We start from the raw sequence: 6000 nt of genomic DNA, 5'->3' as shown, positions 1-6000 counted from the left end.
GTCGACAGGAAACCGAGAAAAAAAAGGTAATGCTTTCCTTTGGGATGCAGGTGACATGTGGCTGGTTATAACCTCACCAGCTTTGGGACTTTACAGCATGAAATAAATCACCAAACTGTGCTAAATAGCAGTGGGGCTTAACTGAAAAACTCCATGGAAAGAGTTGTTTAGCTTTGGGTCACATTCTCAATGTTTCCATTTTAAACCCACCAGTGTGGTTTAGTTCATTAGTTATTATTGTGCAGTTCTTCAGATAAGGCTCGGAGCTTCTTCACACATGCTGGGGAAGCACTGTCACAGGGCAACATGCCTGAACCCTTGAACGGGGTTTTAGATTATTTTTGTTTGTTTTTGTTTTTCTAGACAGGGCTTCTCCATGGAGCCCTGGCTGTCCTGGAACTTGCTCTGTAGACCAGAGATCCACCGGCCTTTGCCTCCCTAGTGCTGAGATTAAAGGCATGCGATACCACCACCAGACTTAGGGTTTTAGATTCTTACCAAGAAGAAGATTTTAGTCCTAATTACTAGAAAGCATGTTCTCCTAATATCCTAGCGTTACCTGTTCAGTCAGGACATGCATTTATTTTCAGGGAGGACACTCTCTATGTGAAAGATCTCCCTGTACCAGATACCTCGTCTCAGCATCCAGAGACTCATTTGCTCAAATGGAGATCTCCTTTAGTGTTTAGTGCTGATATCTTCATAGTATCTCCCTTGCCCATTAGAAACCTGTGCCTCCCCAAACTGTCCTGTTCTTTTGATGTCTAGTCAGCAAGGCTATTTTTTTACCACTCCCAGCAGGTTTGGAGAGACATCATAGAAAAGTCAGTTGCTTCAAGACCTGGAGTGTTTACTCCTTAGGCCCAATTGATAAGTGTCCATTAGAGATGAATCCAGCAGAGTCTGAGGTAGCTGTAGAATTTCAAGTTATCAGAATTATCTGGAGCCTGGCCTTGCGTTTTGCTTGTTTGTTTTTATTTTTGTTTTTGTCATCTTTCATGCCAAGCACGCTCTCCTTCACTTGCAAAGTTCAGCAAAGTTTCGCCTGGTTGGTTTATTTAAATTTTTTTTTTTTTTTTAAATTTCGTTGCAAAGGCCTCAGTGATAACAGAGCCCGCCTTTTAAGTCCTGCCTAAGCCTGGGACTGCTGATGGAAAATGATGACCATGGTGGGCACAAGCACATGGGCCAACAATGACCCTGCATGAGGTGGTGATGCAGCTGTGATTTGCCTCTTAAAGCCAACAGTAAATCCGGAGCCCCGGGCATTTCCATTTGCAGTTGCTCAGGCCTCCCTCTCCATTCAGGAGGCCTCTGTCACTGCCTGCTGTGTGGTCCTGCTGCCGGTGTTCTCCTACAGGAGGGAGATGAGCAAATCTGGCATGGCTGGCCATTGTGAGTGTCTCCCCTCTCACATCTGTGTCACGACAGCGCATGCCATCGGCACACCCAAGAGTCTGTTGGGAGGCACTCTCTGTCCAGCTGCCTCATTGTGCCCTTTCCTCACTGCCCCCTTGGCCCTAACTCCTGAACTGGAGCCCAGATCCCACAGAGAGTGCGGCAGTGGCTGTCTGCAAGGTACAAATTAGCTTTGCGCCTGGTGCTGGCGGGGCGAGAGGAAGAAAGTGCATTTGGCTTAGACTTAACTCAGAGCCTTTTCCTCTCAAAGGTCACTGTGTTCATTTATAGGTCCTGCAAGCTGTCAGGCAAATAACCATGTTCTACCCTGTGCGAAAAAGTCTATTATTGGCCTCCTTCCAACCTCTCCTTGTCTCCTCTGGTAGGCAGTCTGCTATGCTGTGATTACCCTAGTGGCGGTGACAAACCTGGGGGCCACTACACTTACTGTCACTGTTCAGAGGGACTGGATTGTAAGTCTCATGGGGGACAACAGAGGCCAGCTGGCTGGTGGGCAGGGCCACCCTCACCAGTCCTCTGATGGGCAGAGAAGCAGAGGTGACAAGCCATCCAGGGCTCAAGGAGAGGCAATATCCTAGCCTGGAGAGGAAAGGAATTTGGAACCAACCATATTTGGGATTGAATTCACCTGAACCCTGCTATCTCGCCAGCTGCATTTCCTGGGGCAAGTTACTTAACCTCTCTGAGCTCGACTTCCCTCATCTGTAGCATGGGGCAAACACACAGACACACACACACACACACACACACACACACACACACACACGCATGCATACACGCAGACGCCTAAGCACACTTTCATGCATGCATATCCACATACACATTCATTCTCTCTGAGTTCACCCTGGGGAAGGAAGGATTCCATGAAATTGAGGTTTTGTAAGTACTTAGCATAAATCTACACAGAAGACACACCCAAGAAATGCCCACCACTGTTCTCAGCTAATGCACAGGTCAGGTGGGTCAGGAGGCGGCGGCTTTCCATTTACAGATGCTCTGCAGCCATTGTGGACATAGGCAGGAAATGAACGAACGATTTCTAAATTCTCACCAGTGATACCTTCCACATCCCCCCACCCAGTTATCCCCAGTGTGACTATTGATCACTGCTGACAGGGGAAGCAGAAGCTCGCTTTCTAGCAAAGGAGTGCAGCGGAATGGCCTGACATTCTTATCTTTTTCTCCCACTTGCGAAGCGTGAACAACCCTCACTGCAGCCTGTTCTAATTGCCCACTTAGAGCTGAGGATCTCACCACCGTACCCTATACTTGAGCAGTTGAAGTGCCTGAGTGTTGATGGCGAGATAAAGGAAGCTATTAAGGAGTCTAAAATACATGCCTTGCGGAGTAGCAGCCCCCATCATCACGTTCTCTTTTAAACTGCACTTATTTGGATGTGCTGTGGCTTCAATAACATCACCCGGAATAAGAGGCGTGGGGATAAAAGCCAGGCGACACTTCAGTGTGTCCTCTCTGCTGGGGTCAAGAAAACCTTCCCATTCTCTGTTAATTCATTTTTAAAAGACTCCAAGGGAAAACAGATTTGGGCCCGAGTTTATTACAAGTTTGAAGACGAACTTGTGAACATTTTCTTCAGTGGTGGTAGAATCCATAAGCTTTGGAGTCAGACTGGCTGGATTTGGAGTCTCAGATCGACAATGTTCTTTTTCTGCAATCCTGAGGAGTTTCCCTCTGTGCACCTCCGTTTCCTAACTTGTAAAATGGAAGTGCCATTGTCATCTTAGACTTGTGAGGATGAACAGAGATGAGTGTAGATGTATGGTTCGGGACTGTGTGCCTGGCACAAAGTAAGAATCCAACCCATTCTCTTCTACCCTCCCATTGCCTTCCTTCCCACACCACTGTGCTGGCGGTTAGTTATGGCCATTAGTATTACTAGCATAGCACGGCCATGGGTAGCGCAGTCAGTTCACCGATCTAATCGCTCATGTTCTACTAAGGCTGCTCTTGCAGTTGTCCAGGTTTAAAAGGTCACCGCTCATCTGCAGGCAAGCCTGCTGTCCCCTTCATTGACCCTGGGTTGACTGTCAAACCCAGCAAACACGTGGTGTCAAGTTCACCAGGAGGAAGGAGGCATCCATCCACTGAGTCTCCATGTCTCTTCCTCTCCTTTGCAGGGATGAAGGCTGGACCAGATCATCAGTATATTTGCTCCCCTGACAATGGGCCAGGTGATGGTATGGGCATCTCATGTGATTGCTTGTGGTTTCATTCTTGGATGGAACTTGGTTTCACTTCTTGTAGAGTTTCTATTTCTGTCCAGCTTATCAACTAGTTCCCCAATTGGCTGTAAAACCCCAACACCACACAGTGGGGTGCTTCCTAGAGAGGCAGTGGGAGGCTGTGCACACCCGAGGAGCTCTTGTTCTTTCTGGTCCTTCTATACTAATGTTTCGTTTCTTCTTTCCAGACTGTGTGTCTAACCGCAATCTTAATATTTTGTCTGCAAGTGTCCCTAAAATAATGATAAACGAGAGGGCTGCAGCTGTGCCGACGGTCACGAAGCTCATGTGACTTGACCACATTGGTGGGGGCAGGCAGGGTTACTTTGTCCAGTTAAATGGATTGTGCATAACTCCAGGGACTCCATTCAGAGAAGTTTCAGTGTAAGTATCACCCCCCTGTGGAAATGCAGGGTACAACCTGCATAGACTATCCCACCATCTTGCTCATGAACACCTACCCCAAAGCTCCTAAACTTAAAAGAGGTGACTGTGTCAAAGAGTGTGGGCTACCCTTTGATCAAGATAATATAGTGTATTCCTGCAGTGTTTAAAGTTAGACATTTTCTAAGTGTGTGGGGATGAACAGGAACAGAGACATGTCAGCAGATATGACCTCATTCTGCTCAAGTAAGAGCCATCTTCACCTTTGACAATGTTGCCCATCTGCCTGGTTAACTCAGTTCTCTTTGTGGGCCTATGATTAGCACTCATTTTTCTCATTATTTTTAGATAAATACCACTAGATTAAACTCATGAGCAAAATGCATGTATTTGGAGAGATAAATATATAGAGTACATATCTCGATGATGGATAAAGGGCTAGATGGATACATAAATGGCAGATGTCCTTCTCATCTACTGTGAGCTGCCTGTGTGAGCTTTCAGGGTTACTGTATTCCACATCCTCTGCCTCTCTGCAAAGTAAGACGATTACAGAACTAATTTCACCAGAACACTGTGAGAATTAAGTAGGGTGGTCAATAGAAGCCTAGTCTTATCCCTACCCATACAGTAAGGCTGAAGTCAACGTTAGCTGTGTTTCCATTGTCATCAGTTTGTTATTATCTTTGTTTCTGGTTGCCTGGCAGTAAGCTCATTTGTATAATGGAAAGCTCCCACTTCTTGTCCTGTGATCTGGTCCCCCTGCCCCTCTGGTTCCTCCAGAACCCCACTCAGCTCCTCTGGTCCTTTTCAGGACTTGCCTTCTTTGTGCTGAGTACGTCTAAATCGTTATCTATTTCTAATCCTGATGGAGGAGGGTCATCTGTCTATGTGTTACTCTCATTGGTTAATAAAGTAACTGCCTTGGCTTTTTGATAGGGCAGCATTTAGATAGGTGGAGTAGACAGAACAGAGTGCTGGGAGAAAGAAAGCATAGTTGGTCAGATGCCATGGAGCCAGCCACCAGGTCAAACATGCTGAATCTTTCCCAGTAAGCCACCACTTCGTGGTGCTATACACATTATTAGAAATGAATTAATCAAGATGTGAGAATTAGTCAATAAAAGTCTAGAACTAATAGGCCAGGCAGTGTTTAAATGAATACAATTTGTGTGTTATTATTTTGGGTGTAAAGCTAGCTGTGCAGGAGCTGGGTGGGACGAAAAGCAGGCCTGCCTATAGCTCCTCACTACATAATCCGCCTCCTCAAGCATCCACTTCTTTAGAAAGCAAACACCCACGATGACTTCCTGGAGCTCACACTCATACTTCAAGCATGTGACATTGTGTCTTCCCATTCCCTGAGCCAGCCCTTTACCCGGCATACCTGTCCTCTGTGTCTTAGCTTGGTTCATCCTGAGCACATCTTGAGACAAGACTCGAGGCTGAAAAAAAATCTGTTTAGAATGTGGTCCAGGGTGGAGGAAGGGAAGTGGGATGGGAGAGGGCAGGGAGAAAAGCTGATAAAGGGAGCCTGAAGAATGCGTGAGAGAGTCAGGGCCCTTCAGAGACGCTGTGTAGGATGTACCTCAGGGTTGTTCCACTAAAGGCCAAGAAGATGGGAGCGTTACATCCAGCAACTTCTATCACTCATTGGTGAGATTGTTCCCTGGGGAACTTAAAGAATACCACTCACCTTCCAGCACCCACAGCAAGTGTCATGTGCCTGAGAAAGGGAAGCTAGGGGCATACATAAGAACTGTCCAACATGGGAGCAGAGGAGTCTGGGAGGGACAACTGAGAGAGATGGTTGTGTATTGAGTTTAAGCTTATCTGGATTTTATTTTAGGTGAAACAGAGTTTTGAGAAACCATGAATAGATTCATCAACAAACCTAGAACTCAGGGAAAACCAAAGGACCCCAATTCTAGCTTTGAAGAACAGCAAGCCACAA

Source organism: Chionomys nivalis, chromosome 1 (genome assembly GCF_950005125.1).
Source record: "Chionomys nivalis chromosome 1, mChiNiv1.1, whole genome shotgun sequence".
In the NCBI taxonomy this organism is placed as follows: Eukaryota; Metazoa; Chordata; class Mammalia; order Rodentia; family Cricetidae; genus Chionomys; species Chionomys nivalis.
The sequence above is the reverse complement of the archived record's forward strand: the minus strand, read 5'-3'. Positions refer to the sequence as shown.